This window comes from Hypanus sabinus, chromosome 23 (genome assembly GCF_030144855.1).
Source record: "Hypanus sabinus isolate sHypSab1 chromosome 23, sHypSab1.hap1, whole genome shotgun sequence".
NCBI classification, from domain to species: Eukaryota; Metazoa; Chordata; class Chondrichthyes; order Myliobatiformes; family Dasyatidae; genus Hypanus; species Hypanus sabinus.
In genome coordinates this window covers 6,805,338-6,830,323 of record NC_082728.1, presented here as the reverse complement: position 1 = coordinate 6,830,323, position 24,986 = coordinate 6,805,338, and the positions used below count along the sequence as shown (strand labels likewise).

At 41.2% G+C, this 24,986-nt stretch overlaps 1 protein-coding gene and 1 pseudogene across 4 annotated transcripts in view; both read left to right on the top strand.

Moving 5' to 3' along the window:
- Positions 1-24,986, top strand: part of cep112 (centrosomal protein 112) — a 526,403-nt gene that overhangs the window by 409,531 nt on the left and 91,886 nt on the right. The window lies entirely within an intron of this gene.
- On the top strand, positions 19,243-19,877 carry LOC132380286 (large ribosomal subunit protein mL40-like; annotated as a pseudogene).

Here is a 24,986-nt window from a genome sequence, read left to right as displayed (position 1 = left end):
AAATCCCCAACAATTATCATGTCATTGCCTTTCTGACACACCTTTTCTACCTCCTGCTGTAATTTGTAATCCACATCCCAGCTGCTGTTTGGCCTGTAAAAAACTGCCATTAGGGTCTTTTTACCCTTGCCATTTCTGAACTCAACCCATAGAGACTCTCCACCTTCTGATCCAATGTCATCCCTTTCCAATGATTTAATATTATTTCTTATACACAGAGCCACGCCATCCCCTCTGCCTACTAACCTACCTTTCCGAGATACCATATATTCTTGGACACTTGGCTCCCAATGGCAGCAATCCTTTAGCCAAGTTTCAGAGATGGCCGCAACATTATATTTGCCCATCTGTAGCTGAATTTCAAGATCGTCCATTTTATTCTCTATGCTGCGTGCATTTAAATGCAACACTCACAGTCCAGTATTTGTTGCTTTCTGGTTTAACTGCACCACGCCTCTATTGCCCTGTAACTCGTGCTAGTGGCTTTGATTAAGCCTCATCTCCTGCCTGTTCTTTCTATAATCTCTGTTGCACGCTATCCTTGATTTATTTCTGTTTTCCCCTTCCTCAGCCCTATCACTCCAGTTCCCATGCCCTTGCCAAATTAGTTTAAACCCTCCCTAACAGCAGTATTAAATGTGCCCGGTAGGATATTGAACCCCTTTGGGTTCAGGTGTAACCCGTCCTTTTTGTACAGGTTGTACCTCCTCCAGAAGAGGCCCCAATGATCCAGGAACCTGAAGTCCTGCCCCCTACACCAGTCTCCCAGCCACACAGTAATATGCCTGATCATGCTATTCTTGCACTTGCTAGCACATAGCACAGGCAGTAATCCTGAGCTTACTACCCTAGAGGTCCTGCCTTTCAGCTTGCTGCCTAACTCCTCGAATTCTCTCTTCAGGATCTCCTCCCTTTTTCTACCTATGTCATTGGTACTAATATGTACCAGGACTTCTGGCTGTTCACCCTCTCCCTTCAGAATACTCTGCACCTGATCTGAGACATCCCATACCCTGGCACCTGAGAGGCAGCACACCATGTGGTTATCTCTATCAGGCTGACAGAACCTCCTGTCTGTTCCCCTCACTATGGAATCCCCTATGGCTACCACATTCTTCATCTTCCTCTTTCTCTTCTGGACCACGGAACCAGGCTCAGTGCCAGAGACTCGATCGCCGTGGTCATCTTCTGTCAAGTCATCTCCCTCAATGGCATCCAAAGCGAGATAACGATTACTGAGGCGGACGGCCACAGGGGTGCTCTCTACTATCTGAGCTCTTCCCCTCGCTTCCCTGACCGTCACCCACTCATCTAACTCCTGCAGCCTCGAGGTGACTAACTCTCTGTAGCTCCTCTCTATCTCCTGTTCACTCTCCCTAATAAGCTATAGGTCATCGAGTCACAGCTCCAGATCCATAACATGGTCTCTCAGGAGCTGCATCTCGGTGCGCCTGGTGCAGACGTGGCCATCTGGGAGACTGGAAGGTACCCAGGATTCCCACATCCGACACCCAGAGCAAATACTAACCCTACTGACGTGCTCACTATTCCTCAAAAAAATGCAAAGAAAAACCAAAACTGAAGTCCACTTAGAAAATACATTATCAAACTGGAGAGGGTGCCAAAGAGATTTACAGAGATGCTGCCAAGGCTAAATGTTGTGAATTGTAAGGTGGATCTTTATTCCTTGGAGCATAGGAGAATGAAGGGTGGGTGTTATATGTTTATAAAATCATGAGGGCTATGATTAACGTGGATGGACACAATCTTTTCCTCAGGGTTGGGAAATCCAAAACAGCTGTGCGCAGATACAAGCTTTGAGGGAAGAGATTTAGAGACGTAATTTGCAACATTTAAGATGGACCTGCAGGGGAGGGGCTGAACACAGGAGTATAGCAGGGAGGATGTTGTGGCTGATATACAGTAGGTGGACTGAGGGACCTTTTCTGTACTCTATCATTAATCTACAAAATAATAAATCTGACTCCATTGCATTGGTACTGTCAGATTCACAAGTTTTGGAGACTATTGGGTGCTACTCCTATTTATACTTAAACACAGTCATGTAATAAATTTTCCAGTGAGTTTACAGAGGGCAAGAGATATATGAGCATCCCGGAACCTGCCTCTGGCCACAAACCTACCCATATTCCTGACTCTGGCATTCCAGATTTCAATCCTGCCCGAGGCTCCTGACTTCAGCCCCAGGTACATTCCAGATCCCCAATCCCCAATCCCAGATCGCACACCCTGTCCACACTCTGGATTTCTAGCTCATGTTCCTAACTACTGGGTGAGTCAGATACCAGACCTTAAGGATCTCCCAAAATCAATTGCTGGATTAAGGGAGTTTTGGATTACTGCTGGTTTATTGGGCTAGACCTACTGCCTGTGTTCAGGGATTGGTCTGCTGCCTGTGAACTTGAACTAAACTGCTGCCTTTGCAGTTGGATTAGTCTAATATCTGTGAATCTGGATCAATCTCCTTGCTGTCTTTTGGAATTGTTTTATTGCGCATGTCCTAGACTTGATATGATGCTTATGCATTGGTAACAATTGGCTTATTAAACCCGCTTGTACACTGGGACTGAATTGTTATTTACGTGATGTGGTTTATTTCTTGCCAAACTGTATACATTAATCTGCTGTCTGCATATTCGGATTGATGTGGAATTGATTTATTGAGGGTTCAGGGATTGATTTGGTGCCTGTGTATTTAGATTGATCTTCTGCCTTTGAATGGAATTGATTTGATAGCTGTTAACTGTGCAATGGGATTAACAGATTGGAAGGTGTTGCTCTTTAAAGGGAACTCATGTAATGAGAATTACTGAAAGTTAACATGCGTCTGTTAATGTAATGCTGTAAATTAATTTGCTGCATGTGAACTTGGATTAATCTAATGCCTGTGCCCTGGTCTTGATTACCTATCCAGCTATTCGTCAACTGGGATTGATTGACACCCTGTATACTTGGAGTGACTCATTACCTGTGAACTGGGTTTAGCTTTTTCCTCTATGTGACGATTAGGATACTTCTTGTCTTCTAGTATTTGTTTAAAAAATGCTCACATTGTTCTGTTCCATGTGAACTAGGACAGACCCATTTATTACCTGTTAAGCAGACTGATTTTCTGTCTGCAATATATCTACTACCTTGTATCAATGTATTAGGATCATTCTCTGTATTGGGATTTTCTTCTTGCTTACCTATTGGGATTGATTTGAGACCCGAGGCTTGGGATTCTTCTTCTCTGTATTTACATATCAGCTACCTTTTTATTCAAAGTCTTTACCTGAATTCAGTTTTTTTCCTGTGATTTGTAGTATGCCTGCTTGTGCATCGGAATTACTGACTACCTGTGTTTTGCTTCTGCTCTATAGCCCATGAGCAGGGATTCAAGTGTTGTGTGCCAATGACCGTCTTGGGATTAAAGTGTTGTATGGGAACAGGCATCGATCCTGTTCCTACAGAAAGGGTTAGTCTGCCACTTGTGAATGGAGTTGGTCTGCTGCCTCTATACAAGGATTAAACTGAGGCCTCAATAATGGAACTCGTGCCTTTTTAAAAAGATGAGTGTGCTGCCTGTGTAGTGGGTTTAATCAACTATCTGATTACTAGTTTTGTAATCTGGGATTGTTCTGGTGACTTAAAAACTAGGACTGATTTATCTGTGGATTTGGATTAGTCTGCTGCCTTTCACTTGGGATTAATTTGCTCCCTATATTTTGGGATTGCATCCTGGAATCTAACTGCGCATGTACAGAGACTGAACATTAGGACTGATGGATCCATTGGACTGGAATTGTTCCATTGTCTCTTTACTGGGATTGAAGAGCCATCTGAAATACCAAAAAGCCAAGGGTCTAGCGAGAATGAGGAACGGATGAAAATAAATAATATTTATAATTAGAAACACTGTTAAATCCAGTAAATTTCAGACTCTAAGATCAACATTCCAGCATTTTAAAAGCAATGCCTGTGGAATTATGATTGCTTTGGTTGTTGTCTTCCAAAGCCTTTTTATATTCTGGAATTGTACCTGTTAAATGAAGGTTAGCAAAGAAGGAAAAGAGAAATCATGGAACTACTGACCTTTCAGCCTAATGTCACTGGAGAAAATGCTGCAATATGACTGAGGGATGTTATAACAGAACACATAGTAAACAGAAGTAGGACTAAACAGAGAACTGGTGTAGATTTGTGAAAGGAGAATCATATTTGACTAATTGACCGGGAGGTCTTTGAAGATGTGACTAATGGAATAAATAGGAGAAGCTGTGGATGTGGTACTTCGGATTTTCAGAAGCTCCCACCAGAAGATTGCCTGGCAAGGTTTGACCGTGCAGAATTAGAAATAATTTATGGACTCAGAATTGGTTATCTGGAATCCTAGAATAAGTGCTGTGGCCTAATGATCCATATTAAAAATTTGGCTGAAAGGACTGAATGTTATATTTCTGAGCTTGCTGTTGACATACAACTAGATGGGATTGAGAGTCAAGAGGACGATATAAAGAGGCTTCAGAAAGATGCAGACAAGCTAAATAGGTGGACAAAAACAAGGTAGATAGAATATAATGTAGAAAAATATGAAATTATCCACATTGCTGTACAAAGTAGAACACAAGCCTGTTTGAAATAGTTGGAGATTTGGATAATGTTCAAAAGGACCTATGTGTCCGAGTACATTGGACACTGAAGACCAACATGCAGTTGCACAAGCTACTAGGAAGGCAAATAGTATATTTTCCTTTATTATGAGAGGATTTAAGTGCATGCATAATGGTGTTTTACTGCAGTTATTTAGGGCTTGGTGAAACTGTCTTGTGTACAGTTTTGATCTACTTACCGAGAGAAGGAAGCACTTGCCAGAGTTGAGTGAGAGAGTGCAGAAAAACCATTTTTCTGGTTCCTGGGGTAGAAGGCTTGCAAAACGAGAATTTGGTCATCTCTTTGACACAGAGAGTGGTGGGTGCGTGGGGTGGTGGTAGAAACAGATACATTAGGGGTATTTAAGGAACTTAGATAGACACATGGATGATAAAAAAAATGGAGGGTTATGTGGGAGAAAAGAGATAGATTGATCTTGGAGTAGGTTAAAGGGTCAGCACAACTTTGGCAATCGAAGGGCCTGTACTGTGCTGTACTGTTCCATGTTCCAAAAGGCTCACCTGTAGAAAATGAAAACAACTATCATTGCTAGAAATCTGAAGCCAGAAAATGGGGTTAATGTTGAAGTTTGAAGTCCTTTCATCAGATCTAGGAAAGAAAGGTATAAAGCCAATCTTAAATAAAGTTACAGAGCATTACAGCACAGAAAGTGCAGAGAACTGAAAGTAAGGGATGGATAAGACATCAGTGATGAGGTCAGATGAGTTAATCGGGCAGATCCTGTAGCTGCTTCTGGAACTTTAAATATTTATGGCATTTCTGTTTTTATTTCAAATTTCCTGTATCTGTAATCTTTGATTTTTAATAGAACTCTCTTGGATTTCCAGTCATTTGAACTTGCTTGAATGGCTGTAAAATCTGCCTGAAATTTAAAAAGCAATTGTTGTAAATCTCCCAGTGCTGCTCATGGTACATCCTTTGTGGATCTGTCCTGAAATAACAATGATTTCTTCTTCTTCTATAAATATTTGACTTTTTAAAAATCTGTCATTTTCATCTGTCCAAACTTTTCTCTTGCTCATTTGCGCATGTGTCATTGAAGCTACACTCTCTGACAGGGTAATTAAAACTTGAATCATGCTGTCTGCAGAAGCACCCCAAGCATTTTTAATCATCGCTGGTGTGCCAGCTGCAAGGCGCTCCCATTTATTTTCTGGGGTGATGATTAATGAGCTGACAGAATACCAAATACAATATTGGACAGTATTAACAGTCAAAATGAAATGTGGTTTTCAGATCTCAAGACAACAATGCTGGAAAAAAATTAACCATTTCAAATGAGCTGAGCATTTATATTGGGCTGACTTCCATTATAAATTATAATTTACTAAGGAAATTGTCTTGTGTACATATCATTTGGTATTTTGGGGTATATTAACTTATTTAGAAAATTTTAGCATCAGTTACTAGCTCAGCTGAATCATGAACATACAGAACATACATGAACATACAGAAATTCAGGATTCAGCCATTCAATTTCTCCCTCCCACCCCATCTTTTCAGATTGGTAAGTTGCTTTATTATTGTCACATGTACCAGGATACAGTGAAAACCCCGTAGAGATCAATTTATTACAACAGTGTGTTGAGACAGTACAAGGTAAAACAAGAACAGAGTGCAGAATGTAGTGTTACAATTACAGAGAAAGTGCAGTGCAGGTAGATAATAAGGCGAAAGATCACAACCAGGTACATTGTGAAGCATCACTATTCAATGGTCTTATAACAACAGCAGGATAGAGGCAGTCCCTGAGCCTGGTGGTACAATGACCTTGTATCTCACTATAGTTTCCTTGAACTAACTGCACATACCATGATTCACTTAATTTTAAAGGAAATTCATCATTCTTTAGGATAAAGTTCATCACTGAGGCTCCACACCCTGCTGGCTGGAGAATTCACACTGAATGAATTCACTCAATTACCAAGTCTCCACAACCTGCTCTCTGCAGAATTCACACTGAGTGAATATACTCAATACCGAGTCTCCACACCCTGCTCTCTGCAGAATTCATACTGAGTGAATATACTCAATACTGAGTCTCCACACTCTGCTCTTTGCAGAATTTATACTGAGTGAATATACTCAATACTGAGTCTCCACACCCTGCTCTCTGGAGAATTCACAATCAATGAATATACTTGATTACAAAGTCTCCACACCCTGCTGGCTGGAGAATTTACACTGAGTGAATAAACTTGATTACCAAGTCTCCACACCGTGCTGGCTGGAAATTCCAGAGGACCATATATCTCTGGGCAAAAGAAACTTCTCTTCTAAACTCTAAACGGCCAACTCCTTACTTTGATACTGCAATCCATACCTCTCTAAACTGCAAATAATTCCATCCTTAAGTAGGGAGACAGAACCTATATAAAGTATTCCAGGTGTGGTACCATTTGTTCCTAAATAATTTCAGTGAGATATCTTTACTTTTATACTCAAATCCTCATGCTGTGAAGGCCAACATACTGTTTGCCTTTCTTCTTAATCCCAATTCAATAATTATCTTCATTCATGTACGAGGTACCCTTGAACACCAATACTTTTCAATCTCTTACTTTGTTAAAATATTCTACATATTGATTTCTTCCCCCAAAGTGAATGACTATATTACTTAAACTGTATTTCCATCTGTCATGTCCTTGCATATTTTCTTCTCTGGTCAATGTCCCCTCCACTCCTGAAACTTCAAGCAACCAGTACCCATCTTTATATTGTCATCAAATGTAAATGGATAATCTTATCCAGATTATTGATTTATCTCTGGGATTACATGTGCCCCTTAGACTGATCACTGTGGCAGCCCATAGTCACATCCTTGCACCCTGAAAGTGATTTATGCACGATTACCAGACCTTCATATAAATCAGTATATCACCTTAAATCCATGTGTTCTATTTTGTTTAATGACCTCATATAATTACCTTATCAGAGCCTTCAAAAAGTCTAAATGCATCCCATCCACTAGTTTCTTCTTACTTATTTCACTGGTCACACCCTCAAAAACTCCAGTTTTTCCCAAGATGATTACTCCTTCATACTTGCCTGTTGATTCTGCCAAATCCTGTCACTGTTTTCTAAATCAGATTACCATTCACCAAGGTGATAACTTTTCAAAGACAGCATGAAAGGAAAACAGAGTACATATAATAGAGCAAAAAAAATAGTGGGAAGTTACAGAATTGGGAAGCTTTTAAAAACCAAAGGCAATTTAAAAAGTCATAAGGAGAGAAAAGATGAAGTATGAAGGTAAGCTAGGAAATAATGTCAAAAAGGATGCAAAAACTATTTCCAAATATACAAAGAGAGGTGAGAGTGGATATCAGACCACTGGAAAATGACTCTGGAGGGATATAATAGGGGGCAAAGAAATAGTATACGAACTTGATAAGTATTTTGCATCTGTTCACTGTGAAAAGATTAACAGTATCCCATAAGTTTGAGAGTGTTGGGAGCAGAAGTGAGTGTAGCTGCGCTGCTATTACAAAGGAGAAGACTGTTGAGAGCTGAAAGATCTGAGATAGGTAAATCACCTGGAATAGATAGATTAAACCTCAGGGTTCTGAGAGAAAAATCTGAGGAGATTGTGAAGGCATTAGAAATGAATCACTAATTCTGGAATGGTTCCAGAAGACTGGAAAATTACAAATATCACTCCACTCATTAAGAAGGAAGGAAAGCAGAAAAAAATATAGGCCGGTTAGCCTGACCTCAGAGGTTGGGAAGATGCTGGAGGCAAATATTAAGAATGAGTTTTCAGGGTACTTGGAGGTAGATGATAAAATAGGCCAAAGTCAGCATGGTTTCCTTAAGGGGAAATCTTGCCTGACAAATCTGTTGGAGTTCTTTGAGGAAATAAAAGTAAGGGTAGACCAAAGAGAGACAGTGGATGTGGTTTACTTAGATTTTCATAAGCTTAACAAGATCAGAGCCCGTGGTATTACAGCAAAGAAATGAGCATGGATAGAAAATTAGCTGACCAGCAAGAGGCAAAGACTAGGAATAAAGGGGACCTCTTCTGGTTAGCTGCAGGGCTTAGTGTTGGGACTGCTTCTTTTCACATTATTTGTCTTTGATTTGAATATATGAATTAATGACTTTGTGCCCATGCTGTGGAAAATACAAAGACAGGTGGAGGAGCAGATAGACTTAAGGAAGCAGAAAGTCTGCAGAAGGATTTAGACAGATTAGGAGAATGGGCAAAGAGTTGATAGATGGAATACAGTGTTAGGAAGTGTATGGTCATGCACTTCGTAGAAGAAATAAAGGTGTAGATTATTTTCTGAATGGCAAGAAAGGGACTTGGGAGTCCTCGAGTAGGATTCCCCAAAGGTTAATGTGTAGGTTAAGTCAGTGGTAAGAAGGGCAAGTGCAATGTTAGTGTTCATTTTGAGAAGGCTAGAATATAAAAGCAAGGACATAATGCTAAGGCTTTAGAAGGCATTGGCCAGATCGCTTAGGAAGTATTGTGAGCAGTTTTGGGCCCCTTATCTAAGAAAGGATGTGCTACCATTGGAGAGAAGCCAGAAGACGTTCACAAGAATGATTCTGGGAATTAAATAGGTTAATGTATGATAAGCATTTGATGGCTCTGGGTCTGTACTTGCTGGAGTTAAGAATGAAGGGGGGGTCTCACTGAAACCTATTGAATGTTGAAAGGCCTAAATAAACTGGATGTGGAGAGGATATTTTCTATAGTGGAGGAAGTCTAGGAAAAGTGGGCACAGCCTCAGAACAGTGGGACATCCATTTTGAACAGAGATGAGGAGAAATTTCTTTAGCCAAAGCGTGGTGAATGTGTGGAATTTATTTCCACAAGTATCTGTGGAGGCCAAGTCATTGGGTATATTTAAAGCAGACATTGATAGGTTTTGATTAGTAAATGCATCAAAAGTTAGAGAAGAAGGAAGGATAATGGGGTTGAGAGGGTTAATAAATCAGCTGTGATGGAATAGGCAAGCAGACCTGATGGGCCCAATGGCCTAATTTTTCTCTGGCTTATAGTCTATATGGTTTTATACTGTTCTCCCTTGTCAGTTTTAGAGATACACCATTGAAACCATCCAATCTGGATGCGTAACAGCTTAGTATAGCAACTGCTCTTCCCAAGACTGCAAAAAATTGCAGGGAGTTGTGTATACAAAACAGCCTCCCCTCCACTGACCCCATCTACACTTCCTGCTGTCTTGGGAAAGCAGCCAAGGTAATCAAAGACCCCTGCCACTATGGACATTCTATCTTCCCCCATCACCAATCAGGCAGAGGATACAAAAGCCTGAGAGTACATTCCACCAGAGTCAAGGATAGCTTTTATCCTGCCATTAACAGTGACTCTCACTTGCTAAAAGATTAACTCTTAAACAGTGCTCTCGTATGATAAAAGGTGAACTTTTGAACTCCAATCTACTTTGTTGTTGCCCCTATAATTAATTGGTCTACCTGCACTGGACTTTCTCTGCAACATTCTATTCTTATTTCTTTATACTAACTCTATATGATCGTCTGACATAATCTGCCAGGATGGCATATAAAACAGGACTTTTTCACTGTATCTTAGTACATGTGACAATAACAGACCAGTGCCTGTACCCTTCTGCTGATGGCATATTTGCTGGTCAATTGTTCCCCGTTTTCTTTCTCTTGGGTTTCTCAGATAGCAGGGTAACGTTTGCCACTTTCCTGTATGTGGGAACCATTCCAAACCCCATGTAATTTTTGTCATAAACACAAGAGATTCTATAGATGCTGAAGATCTGGAGGAATTCAGCAGATCAGGCAGCATCTATGAAAATGAATAAACAATTGACATTTCAGGCCAACACCCTTCATCAAGACTGGAAAGAAAGCCAGAGTAAGATGATAAGGGGAGGAGAAGGAGTACAAGCTGGCAGGTGATGGGAAAGGTAGGTAGATGGGGGAGGGTGGGTGTATTGAGAAGCTTGGAGGGGATTGGTGAAAGGGATAATTTTGGTAATACTTTTATGTATTTCTGATCATTTCAGTCCTTCATTTAATGCTCAACTTGCTGATCTCCAACAATTGCTGGAGAATTTCTGTGTTTTCTTTTGTGACAAGGCAATGTAATTTCTTTATTCATCAATGTAATTTTTCCTGTGTCTGAATGCAAGGCAACCACTCTTATTTTGGCTCATCTTTTTTTACATCCTTTTTTAAAACCTTAGAAGATTTTTCAACCTGTTTTTGTTTCTTACTCGATTACTTTTGTTTTCTAATTTCCCTTTCTTATCAACTTTTGTCCTCTTTTGCTGAAATCTGAGATTTACTAAGTCCTCAGGCTCACTGCTTTTTTGGCAACGTTATATCTCTTTCCCTTTGAATTAACGCTGGAGAAATGCTCACGTTGGCAGACAAAAAATATTCAGCTGCTGACTTTGAGTTGTGCCCTCCATCTTTGTAAGTGAACCAGTTAATTCAGAGTCTAATCATTATTAGTTAGCATGGTGGCACAGTAGCCAGCAATCTGCAATCAAAGGTTAATTCCCGCTGCTGTCTGTAAAGAGTTTGTTCATTCTGTTTGTTTCTGTCTGAGTCTATTGGTTTCTGCCCGCATTCCAAAGACGTACGGGTTAGGGTTAGTAAATTATGGGCATAAATGCTTCAGTGCCTATAAAAAGTATTCACTCCCCTTGGAAGTTTTCATGTTTTATTGTTTTACAACATTGAATCACAGGATTTAATTTGCTTTTTTGACTGATCAACAGAAGACTCATTTGTGTCAAAGTGAAAACAGATTTCTACAGTGATCTAAATTATTTACAAATACAATACACAAAATAATTGATTGCATAATTACTCACCCCCTTCAAGTCAGAATTTAATAGGTGCACCCTATTAATGCTCCAATTGTTCCCCATTCTTCTTTACAAGCCTGCTCAAGTTCTGTCAGATTGCACCAGGATCATGAGTAAACAGCCCTTTTCAAGTCCAGCCATAAATTCTCAATTGAATTGAGGGCTAGACTCTGACTTGGCTACTACAGACAATTAACTTTGTTGTCTTTAAGCCATTCCTGTGTGGCTTTATGCTTGGGCCATTGTCCTGCTGGAAAACAAGTCTTCTGCCAAGTCACAGTTCTCTTGCAGACTGCATTTGGTTTTCCTCCAGGATTTCCCTGTATTTTGCTGTATTCGTTTTACCCTCTACCTTCACATCTTTCTTGGGCCTGCTGCAGTGATACATCCCCACAGCATGATGCAGCCACCACCATGCTTCATGGTAGGGATGGAGTGTTTTTGATAATGTGAGGTGTTTGATAAAGCTGTGACTGGTGAATCACCTGGGCAACAGTTGTTGCATGTGCAGTCTCTCCCATCTCAGCCACTGAAGCTTGTGACTCCTCCAGCGTTGTCATTGTCATTGGTGGCCTCCCTCACTAGTTCCCTTCTTGCATGGTCACTCAGTTTTTGAGGATGATCTGTTCTAGGCAGATTTACAGCTGTGTCATATTCTTTCCATTTGATGATTAATGTAACTGTAGTCCAAGAGATATTCAGTGTCTCCTGACTTGTGCTTTTCAATAACCTTTTCACAGTCTTGCTTGGAGTGTTCTTTTGTCTTCATGGTGTAGTTTTTGCCAAGGTATTGACTCACCAGCAGATGGACCTTCCAGATACAGGTGTATTTTTACTACAATCAGTTGGCTACACAAGTGATGGTTTGGTGTGTCATAGTAAAGGGCATGAATGTGTATGTAATCAATTATTTTGTGTTTTATATTTGTAATTAATTTAGATCATGTTGTAGAGATCTGTTTTCACTTTGACAGGAAAGAGTCTTTTTCTGTTAATCAGTGTTAAAAAACCAAATTAAATCCACTGTGATTCAATGCTGTAAAACAATAAAATATAAAAACTTCCAAGGGTGGGGGGGTGAATAATTTTTCTACGCACTGTATATGTGATAAATAAAGCTAATCTTTATCTTTAATCATTTGCACTGAGTGCAGCAGTTTTGGTCTATGGGTTCTTTGATTCCAAGTCCAGGCGGCACTCACCTTAGATTAGGCTTACAAAGGTTCAAAGGTCCAATTTAATGTTAGAGAAATGTATACAATATACATCCTGAAATGCTTTTTCTTTGCATCCATCTACAAAAACAGAGTAGTACCCCAAAGAATGAACGACAGTTAAATGGTAGAACCCCAAACTGCCCCCAGCTCCTCTCCCTCCCGCACATAAATGGCAGCAAGCAATAATCTCCCCACCCCCACCGGCAAAAACAGCATTAGCATCTGCCACTGAGCACTCAAGCATGAACAAAGCGATAGCAAAGACACAGACTTGCAGTTACCCGAAAGAATTTCCGTTTCACTTGGTATATGACATACCACAGGTTTTCTCTCTCCCTCATAAGGGAGAAGGAGGTGTCAAGCAGAGAGACATAACCAACAACCCGCTGGTTTATGATGGTAAAAGTCCATTATGCTGCTTTTTTCAAGCTCTGTGCCCGAAGGTCTGAAAGATCTCGGGTCTCTGGGCACATAGCCGTAGATATTTCGACTTCCCTGACAACACATGGGTCTCCTGCCATGACAGTGACCCTCAATCCACCCATCTGCAGAGTGGAAATAGAGCTGTTTCCAAAGATGCAAACAAGGGAGTCGCCGTTAAACATCATCATCACTCTGCTTCACCTCCAGACCTATAAACCTACAATCTAGGTTTTGTTTAATTGATGTAATTCCCCAGAGACACTTTTCCAAGTCCATTTGTATTTTGCTCAACTCCCATACTACTCTGATCTGCAGTGGGCAAATTTATCATATCAGAGCTTTGTATAACTCGCAACCAAAATGAACAAAGTCAAGCAAGTAGATCAACATTGATAACTTCTGAGATATGAGTTAAACATCAACCACTGGTAGGGTGGATGGTGAGAGGCTAATGCAAGAGGTAGTATGGAGTAAAAGAAGGAAGATGTACAGAAGGCCAAAAATGGAAGAATTTGGGTGGATGGTATTTGATAGGCTGGAGGTGTATATGAAGGTAGGGAGAATGGTGGCCCTGAATAAAATTAAACACAAAGCACAAGAGGGGTTCATCAAAGGATGATGCTTTCTCTATAAATAGGGATTAAATGTTTGGTAATAATACTGAAGAAAAGGACAAGGAATTTAGAACAGGCAGTGGGAAGATGAAAGGGAGATTACAGGGACTACAATATAGGTGGAGATCAAAAGGCATAATATTTAAGGAAATAGAATGTTTTATAATGTATAAAAATGAAACAGGTATTTCATAAGGAAGGAATGGCTTTCTGGGTTGACTTTTAACTGTGGGATGTTTGTTTTAACACTGAGAATGTGGATCAATTGGGCATTTCATAGACATTCGAAATATTCGTAGCAAAGGATATGGCTCATTCTTTCAGTCTTCTGAGTTTGAGAGGAGCACTACCGAAGGTTTGCTCAAGCAGGGAGAAAAGAAGCCAGACTACTAGATACTCATCAGATTCGTGACTTTATTTCATTTTATTTTCTTTTAGTGATAAAGTGCAGAGTAGGCCCATCCAGGCCTTCGATCCCTGCCGCCCCAGCAATCCTCGGCAAACCCAATTAATCCTGTCCTAATCACAAGACAATTTACAATAACCAGTTAATGTACCTAGTGCACTTTTGGAATGTGGGAGGAAACAATAGCCCGGGGAAAACCCATACATTCCACAGGGTGGACATAGCGAGACTCCTTACAGAATACCGCTGGAACTCCGGATCACCCTAAGTTGTAATTGTGTCACGCTGAATGCTGTGTTATCGCGGTGCCCTTCTATTGTAGTTAGAAACTGTTATCTTGATTTATGTTGGTGAACACCTAGGAATCAAAGTTCAAAGTACATTTATTATCAAAGTATGTATACATTATGCAACCTTGAGATTCATCTCCTAACAAGCAGCCACAAAACAAAGAAACCCAAAGGAACCCATAAAAACAGGCCAATGTACAGAGAGAGAAAAAATGCATGCAATAACTGCAAGCAAATAGTGTTCACTGAAATGCAGAATTAATTAAGGACAGCCAATATATATTTGTTAAGGATAGATCCTGGATGACAAATTGAAGATGGGACCAACTGTTAAGGGAAAAGGAGGTTTAATAAGTGTAGTGTAAAAGGTATGTTATCAAAAATATGTTTCAAAACATCTGAACTAAAATGAAATTAGCATGATTTTCAGACAAGAGAAAAGGTTGGGTGTTACTCAGATTACAGAGGAATAATTGCCTTTATGGGAACATAGCTTAGTCAGCAGAATCTTGCAATATGTTGATGTGAGATGTCTGTGTAAGATGTAGGTAAAATGTATACATGTGTGTTGTTGGCAGAATAGATGGCTAGTACTTCCATGTGGATCATTGTGAAACAATGCATTTGGGGAGTAAAGATAAAGTAAGACTAGATCTAATAGAATGATGTTAAAGGATATGAGTGAATACAAAGAGATTTCAGCATGCCATTTCCTGAAAGATGAAGCATAAGTGTCAGTAGTCTAAGTCATATTAAAACGGAGCAGGAATCCAAAATTGGAAGCACATCCCTTTTTCAAATTCCTTATTAAACATGTTAAGGGCACAGTAAAAACATTGTGTACTTTCAGTGATTTGTTATACAACAGACATTAAAACCCCAACAATTTTGCAAGGTGAGTTTATCAATGGTCCAATGATATGGAATGTTAGGTCTCATGGAATGCAGGGAAAGCTATCTGGGTGAATTCAGAATTGGTTCAGAGGGTCATGGTAGAAGGTCATTTCTCAGGATTAAGGCTGGTGACTAGTGGTGTACCCCAAAGGGCAGTGTCGGAACTCTTGTTTTTTGTTATTTGTATAAATGATTGGATGTGAATGCACAAGGCTTGATCAGTAAGTTTGTGGATAACATGAAATGTGGTTTTGTTGATAGTGAAAAAGGTTATTGTAGGTTAGAAGGTATCTTGATCAGTTAGATCTAATACACAAGTGCAAAGAACAACAAAATAATTGTTCATCCAGATCCTATGCAGCACCAAAAAAGCACAATAAGTTAAAGAATGCAATAATTCTAAAAACACAATAAATATAAATCATATGATAGCTTATATACATAGATTGATTGTATGGCCATAAAATGATGTGAAGCACAGGAATGTCTGTACATAAACTGACTTACATGAAATGATAAAAGAGTGGTGATTGGCAATGTGGAGGGGTGGGTTAGTTGGTGGGTGGGTGGGGTGGGTGTTCATCAGCACTACTGCTTGGGGAAAGTAACTGTTTTTGAGTCTGGTGGTTCTGGTGTGAATACTACGTAGTCTCCTCCTTGATGGCAGAGGGACAGACAGTCCATGAGCAGGGTGTATAGGAAACTTTATGATGTTACTGGCCATTTTCCGGCACTTTTCTGTATTTATGTCCTTGATTGTGAGTAGGCTGGTGCCAGTGATATGTTTTGACAAGAGCTTTGACCAGCAGCCAATCCATACATCAGAGGTTTGGAGAGAAGGGGACTTCAAACAGGTCTACTGCCTGGAGATAAAAGACAAGAGCGGTTTGCAGCAGTAACCAGTGGCCAATCGGTGTCTGGCATTGATTAGGAAGAAAAAATTAAAGGGACAGAGGGGCAAGCGCAGCAGTCATTGTCTGACTAGGCATAGTCAGACAAGTGATCTTAAGACTTTAGCTCTTCGAGGCTTCAGCGAAGAGAAGATTCACTCAGAGAAAGCAAAGGGGAAAAAAAGCTTAATTTTTTTTCCTTCTCTTCTTTTTACCTGCTCAGCTGGGATGTCAGGCATCTCAGTGCAATGCTCCTCTTGTGGGATGTGGGAAGGCAGGGAGACCTCCAGTATCCCTGACCACTACAACTGCAGGAAGTACATCCAGCTGCAGCTTCTAGCAAACTGCATTAAGGAGTTGGAGATGGAACTGGATGAACTCTGGATCACTCGAGAGGCTAAAAGGGCAATAGATAGGATATATAGAGAGGCAGTTACACACAAGGTGCAGTTCACAGGAAACTGGGAAAGGGAAAGGGATTAAGGAGTCAGTGTAGAGTACCCTGTGGCCAACCACAGGTTTATCACTTTGAATATTATCAGGGAGATGACCTAACAGAGGAATGTCACAGTGGTCAGGTCTCTGGCATTGAGTGTGACTCAGAAGGGAAGGAGGAAGAAGAAGCATGCTGTGGTGATAGGGGACTCGTTAGGGGAACGGACAGGAGGTTCTGTGGGCAAGAACAAGATCCCAGATGGTACGTTGCCTCCCAGGTGCCAGGATATCTTGGATTGAGCTCTCAGCTTTCTTAAGAATAAGGTAGACTTGTAACACATTTGCAAGCAGGTATAATGTTGTAGGCATCACCGAATCATGGCTGGAAGATTATAGCTGGGAGCATAATATCCAAGGATACATATTGTATCAAAAGGTTGGGCAGGAGAGAGGATGGCATTGCTCTGTTGGTTTGACCATAAGACCATAAGGTTTAGGAGCAGAAGCAGGCAATTCGGCCCATCGAGTCTGCTCTGCCATTCAATCATGGGCTGATCCAATTCTTCCAGTCATCCCCATTTCCCTGTCTTCACCCCATACCCTTTGATGCCCTGGCTAATCAAGAGCCTATCTATCTCTGCCTTAAATACACCCAATAACTTGGTCTCCACAGCTGCTCATGGCAATAAATTCCACAGATTTACCATCCTCTTGACTAAAGTAATTTTTTCGCATCTCTGTTCTAAATGGACGTCCTTCAATCCTAAAGTTGTGCCCTCTTGTCCTAGAATTCCCTACCATGGGAAATAACTCTTGAATGTCCAGTATACTGCAGACGTCTTCCACTGTGAAGCCTGATGCAAAATACGCATTCAGTTCCTCTGCCATCTCTGCATCTCTCGTTACAATATCTCCAGCGTCATTTTGTAATGGTCCTATATCTACCCTTGACTCTGTTTTACACTTTTGGGCCCCCTATCTTAGAAAAGATGTGCTGAAACTGGAGACAATTCAAAGGAGATTCATGAAAATGATTCCAGGATTGAATGGCTTGTCATATGAAGAGCGTTTGATGATTCAGGGCCTATATTCACTGGAATTCAGAAGAATGAGGGGTGACCTCATTAAAACCTATCGAATGGTGAAAGGCCTTGATAGAGTGGATGTGGAGGTTATGTTTCCCATGGTGGGAGAGTCTAAGACCAAAGAACACAGCCTCAAAGTAGAGGGGCATCCTTTTAGAATACACATGATGAAGAATTTTTTTTAGCCAGAAAGCAGTGAATGTGTGGAATTCAGGCAGCTGTCAAAGTTAAGTCTTGATGTGTATTTAGGGTAGAAGTTGATAGATTACTGATTGGTCAGAGTATTAAAGGATATAGGGAGAAGGCAGGAGATTGGGGCTGAGAGGAAAATTGGATCAGCCATGAGTGGACAGACACAATGAGCCAAATGGCCTAATTTTGCTCCTATATCTTATGGACCACCAATTGTAGAACCTTCCTGTCCTCCACAGTGCAGTTTCTGTACCGTGCAATGATAAAGCATGTTAGTATGTTCTACTGTATATCTGTAGAAAGATGTGAGTATAGATGTGTCCAGTCCAGCTCTCCTCAGCGTACTGAGGGTTGATGAGTTCAGAAGGGTTGATGAACTTTCTTGGTCATATTGGGTGTGTTCTGGGATCATGATAGGCCGTGCAAGATGTGCACTCATAGGAGTTAGAAATTTCTTGTAGTTTCCACTGCTGTACTGCTGATGTAAAGAAGGATATGAGTGGTGCGACTTCTCCTGAAGTTGATAACCATCTCCTTTGTCTGGTTGACATTGAGGAAGAGGTTATTTGCCTGGCACCAGGCTTCGAGCTCTTCCACCTCCTCCCTGCAGGCCACCTCATTGTTTTTGGTAAAAAAAAACCACTACTGTTGCATCATCAGCGAACTTGACAATGTGATTACTCAGGTGTTTGGCTGTGCAGATGTGTGAGCAGAGTGCACAGCAATGGGCTTAGCACAGAGCCCGGGGGGTGGGGGGGGCACCCATGTTGAAGACGGTGTCAAGGGAGGAGGAGTTGTGCATCCTGATTAGCTGAGATCTGTTGTTTAGGGAAGAGTGGCATGTAGATTTTGATACAGATGAGTGTGAGGTGATGCATTTTAAAAAGTTAAACTAATGCAGCATATATACTATGAATGGCACGGCACTAGTGACTGTATTGGAACAGAGGAATTTCAGATTTATTTATAACAGGTTCATCAAACACACAGGGAAATAGGTCATTTGTATCAACAATCAAGGATGTGCTGGGGGCAGCCTGCAAGTATTTCCTCACATTCCGGCACCAACGTAGTTTAGCAGAACAACACAAGCAGCAGCAACAACAGTAGCAAAACAACAGCAAAGCAAGCCCCTTTCCCCACATATTCACACACAGAGACAAGCTTCCCGAGCCTCCAGTCCTTGGATATGGACTTAGAGGTACAAGTGCATAGTTCATTGAAAGTAGCATCAGATGCACTTGGGCTGGTGAAAAAGATATTTGGCGGCACCACTGGAAGTGGCTCGGGTAATGTGGACTGGTTGGAGCAAGGAGTTGTGACAGCGTGAAGGACTCAAGGTGCCCCGGTTAACATGGCGTGGATGGCCCGGCCACTCCTCGGCTTGATTCCTCGTGCATTGTCGAATGCTTTGGTTCGAGGCAGCCACTGGCATACATCCCTGCTGGCATTCAGAGAATCTTTGCCCACGAGAGCTGGATCCCAGAAGAGAGCAGGCGGTGAGAGACCATTTGAGAAAGAAATTGAAGAAATTGGAACAGGTTCCACCAGAGCTGATCCCAATTGAAGACTTTGTCTTTCTCACAAAGTTCTTTGAAGAGTCCAGAGTTCGAGACCCACCCAAACTGATGGAGGAAGAGAGTGAGCGACGAGCACTTCTGATGAAGGAATGGTCACGATATAAACAGAAGGAACATGAAAAGGAACAGGAAGTGATACAGTCCATGATAGATGCACAGCACGAAGCTCTACAAGAACTGCGACTTGAATCAGAGGACTTGTACCAGGCTGCTATTAAACAGGACCAAGGACTTTTCCCATTGGAACTACCAGGATGTAGTTACACTCCTCCTATAACTGACTACCAAGCACCTGATGGAAAATACAGAGATACTACCAAGGTTTATACTCAGTGATGTGTATGAGAACCCTTTATTTTCCACTTGCCCTTTAAAACTCATTTTTCTAAATAAATATTGTCATAAAGTGAATGTAAAAAAAAAGATATTTGGCAACCTGACCTTCATTTGTCAGGGCACTAAGTACAGGAGACGGCACATTATGTTGCAATTGCAGAAGTCATTGGTGAGGCTACATGTGGAGTACAGTGTAGAGTTTTGGTTGTCCTCCTATAAGAAAGATGTAGTTAAACTTGATCATGTGCAGAAAAGATCTATGAGGATGTTGCAGGACTAGAGGTCTAGAGTGCCTGGGTATAGGGAGAGATTGGCCAGGCTAAGTTTTTATTCCTTGGAATATAGGAGAATGATAGGTAACATTACAGATTTTTTTTAAGCTATGAGAGACATAGATTAGGTGAATCATAAAGGACTTTTTCCCAGGTTACGTAAGTCCAAAACTACAGGGCATACAGTAGATTTAGAGAGGGGAAAGATTTAAAAGGGATCTTAGGGGCAACATTCTTACATAGAATGAGCTGTAAGCAGTTGAGACTGGTACAAAGGTATCATTTAAGAAGCACTTGGTGTGCTGCAATGGAGAGGTCAGGCTTAGATGGATATGAGTCGAATGCAGGAAATTGGAACTAGCTGGGGCTAGGATCAGAAGGGTCAGCAAGGATTTGTTGAGTCAAAGGGCTTGTATCCCTGTTGTATTGCTTTATGACTAATTAACTCTAAGATAATACTTTGGTCAGAAACTAACTTTAAGATTCTATCAAGCCAGGCAGCATCTATAGGAAGAAATACAGTCGACACTTTGGGCTGAGACCCTTCATCAGGACTAACTGAAAGAAGAGATAGTAAGAGATTTGAAAGTGGGAGGGATAGGGGGAAATCCGAAATGATAGGAGAAGACAGGAGGGGGAGGGATGAAGCTAAGAGCTGGAAAGTTTATTGGCATAAGGAATACACAGCTGGAGAAGGAAGAGGATCATGGGATGGGAGGCCTAGGGAGAAAGAAAGGGAGAAAGGAGCACCAGAGGGAGATGGAGAACAGGCAAAAGGTGATTGTGAGAGGGACAGAAAGAGAGAGGAAAAAAAGGGGAAATTATAAAAAAAAATAAATAAGGGATGGGATAAGAAGGGGAGGGGGCATTAACGGAAGTTAGATAAATCAGTGTTCGTGCCATCAATTTGGAGGTTACCCAGATGGTATATAAGGTGTTGCTCCTCCAACCTGAGTGTGGCTTCATCTTGACAGTAGAGGAGGCCATGGATAGACATATCAGAATGGGAATGGGACGTGGAATTAAAATGTGTGGCCACTGGGAGATCCTGCTTTCTCTGGCAGACAAAGCATAGGTGTTCATAGGTCTCCCAGTCTGCATCAGGTCTCACCAATATATAGAAGGCAGCACCGGGAGCATCGGACACAGTATACCACACCAGCAGACTCACAGGTGAAGTGTCGCCTCACTTGGAAAGACTGTCTGGGGCCCTGAATGGTGGTGAGGAAAGAAGTGTAAGGGCAGGTGTAGCACATGTTCTGCTTACAAGGATAAGTGCCGGGAGGGAGATCGGTGGGAAGGGATGGAGGGGAATAAATGGACAAGGGAGTCGCATAGGGAGCGATCCCTGCGGAAAGGAGTCGCATAGGGAGCGATCCCTGCGGAAAGCAGAAAGTGGGGGAGGGAAAGGTGAGCTTGGTGGTGGGATCCCATTGGAGGTGGCGGAAGTTACAGCGAATTATATGTTGGACCCGGAGTCTGGTGAGGTGGTAGGTGAGAACAAAGGGAACCCTGTCCCTAGTGGGGTGGTGGGAGGATGGGGTGAGAACAGATGTGTGTGAAATGGGAGAGATGCCATCCCCTTCTTGCAATTCCTCCGCCTCCACCACATCTGCTCTCAGGATGAGGCTTTTCATTCCAGGATGAAAGAGATGTCTTCCTTTTTTAAAGAAAGGGGCTTCCCTTCCTCCACCATCAACTCTGCTCTCAAATGCATCTCTCCCATTTCACGCACATCTGCTCTCACCCCATCCTCCCACCACCCCACTAGGGATAGGGTTCCCCTTGTCCTCACCTACCACCCCACCAGCCCCCGGGTCCAGACTTGCCCCTGGAGTTGTAACAGCCTCAATCCAGAAATTCTGCTGAATTCCAAATGTTTACAATATTTACATTTATCTTTTATACCCTACATTTCACATTTTATAAAAATGTTAAGTTCATCTAATGATGAACTTAAGCTAAAGAAAACTGAAGGAAATGTGTGACTTTGAGTGAAATAGTACTCAGTAAAATGATAAAATAAAAAAGACATGCATTATTACAATGTATTTTATGACCTCAGGATATCATAGGGCATTTAATTACTTTGGAAGTATAACAAATATTACTATATGAAGGCAGATATGCCAATTAAGTTATATATGGGAAGATACTAATCCATATTTTGCTCAGGATTCTCAGTCATTTTTTGTAGAGTTCATAAAATAAATTTATGTAACAAGTGATCCAATTTAGAGCCTTTTATATTTTCTGCCACAGGTCAAAACTTGAAGGCACTCCTATTGAGTTGATGATTAGATTATTTAAAATGGTTTAAATCTATGTTTTCCACCAAATTGCTGCAATGTGTTCTGAAAGGTCTTGGTTGGGCTCATAACCACAAAGTTCCCCATTGATTTTAACAAAGTATTACATAAAAAGTTAATTAACAAAATTGAAGCCCATGAATTAGGAGGATTCTTGTCTAGGTTTGGATCAAAGGAAGGATAACTGTGAGTTATAACTTTTTTTTAACTGCAGATTAGTCTATACTGGAATCCCCTAAGGGTCAATGTACATGATGACTTGAATATTGGCATCCAAAGTAAAATAAGAAAATTTGCTAATGACACTGAGCTTGGGTGTAACAAGTGCAGATTATACTGATCTACAGATAGACTCGCACAATGGACAATGAGTAGCAGATGAAACTGAATACAGATAGAGATTTTGCATTTTGCAGAATGCTTGGGGAAAATAGATGTGGAATTAGTGCACTATTGTAAAGATCTTACAGGAACAGAGTGACTGGTACTCTTGTGTCCATAAACCTTTGGAGGTGGAATGCTCAAGTTCAAGTTGAAGTTCAGTTTATTGTCATTCAACTGTACACATGTATACAAATGAAACAACGTTCCTCTGGACCAGGAGTTCCCAACCAGAGTCCATAGATCTCTTTGTTAATGGTAGGGGTCGGTGGCATAATAAAGGATGGGAAACCCCTGCTCCGGACCAAGGTGCACAACACAGTACATATAACTCACACACGTAACACAAGTATTATTATCACAAATAAATTAACAAATTATATGGTGTGTATACAATACAAGTAAAAAAGTAATCTGTATTGCATTACTGGTGTCTCACACATGATTGGACCTGGGTTGTGGTAGGGAGATCAATAGTTTTATGACCTGGGGAAAGAAGCTGTTTCCTATCCAAATGGTTCTTGTTCTAATGCTACAGTACCTTCTGCACGATGGTAGTGGGTCAAAGAGATCAGTAGACAGATGGGGAGGGATCATTAACAATGCTTACACCCCTGCATACACAGCATTTCTGATAAATATCTCTAATGGGTGGAAGAAAGGCCCTGATGATCCTGTCAGCAGTCCTTGAAATCCTTTGTCAGGTCTTGTGGTCAGCAACCTTGCGATTCCTGTACCAGGCGATAATGCAGCTGGGCAGGACATTCTTTGTAAAAATTAGTTAAAATGAGGGATATTTTGAGAGTTTTAAGACCATAGACATACCTGTAGGAGCGGAATTAGACTGTTTGGCCCATCAAGTCTGCTCTGGCTGATTTATTAAGCCTCTCAACCCCTTTCTACTGCCTTCTCACTGTAACCTTTGACACCCTTACTAATGAAGAACCTTAACAACCTCTGCTTTAAATGTACCCAATGGCTTGGACTTTAAAGCCATCTGTGGCAATGAGTTACACTGATTTATCCTCTCTGGCTTAAGAAATTCCTCCAGATCTCTGTTCTAAAGGGATGTCCTTGTATTCTGAGTCTGTGCCTTCTGGTCTTAGACTCCTCCACTAAAGGAAATATTCTCTCTGAGTCCAGTCTATCTAAACCTTTCAATATTTGATAGGTTTCAATGCAATTTCCCCTCATTCTTCTAAACTCCAGCAAGTACAGGCTCAGAGCTGAAAATGCTCCTGATACATTAAACCTTTCAATCTTGGGATCATTCTCATGAAATTCCTCTTGACCCTTGCCAATGCCAGCACATTCCTTCTTAAATAAGGGACCCAAAACTGCACAATTTTCAAAGTGTGGTCTGACCAATGCCTTGTAGAGCCTCAGAATTACATCCTCGGTTTTATGTCTTAATTCTCTCAAAATTAAAGTTAACATTGCAATTGACTTCCTTACCACTGACTCAACCTACAAATTAACCTTCAGAAAATCCTACACGAGGGCTCCTAAGTCCCTCTGCACCTCTAAATTCTGAGTTTGCTTCCCATTTAGAAAATAGTCTCTGCCTTTATTCCTTCTACCAAAACGCATTACGTACATTTCCCTACACTGCATTCCATCTGCCACTTTGCCCAATCTCCTAATCTGTCTAAGTCCCTCTGCAGATTCCTTGCTGCCTCAACACTACCTGCCCCTCCACCTACAGAATCTTTGTATTGTCCAAACAATTCCTTTTCCTTTGACCACTTGAAATCTCTGGTTGTGACAGAACTTGGAACAAGCTGTGTATTTTGGGAATCTAATGTTGGGATTGTGAATACATGGCCTAATGAGCTGACTGGATGTGATTGTGGCCCCAGTGATGTTCGCCTTAGATTGGGTTTTGCTTTGTTTCATTATGCTTCCAATGGATTCGGAGAACATTGCTGAGGTGGATGTTTCGAGTCCCCTGTGTTAAACCAAACCTCAGAAACATATTGGAGGATGAGAATCTCTGCTGCCAGGTAGACAGTGAGTTTTGTGCTGGGTGCGCAGACTTGATCCTCACAACATTTTACCTCAGTAACCCAAAGACTGTGCTGATGCAATTAAGGTGATGATAAGTTTCACCATTGATGACTGATGTCACTGTGTGGTGGTTCCTGATAGATAAGAAGTGGTTCACATTTTCCAG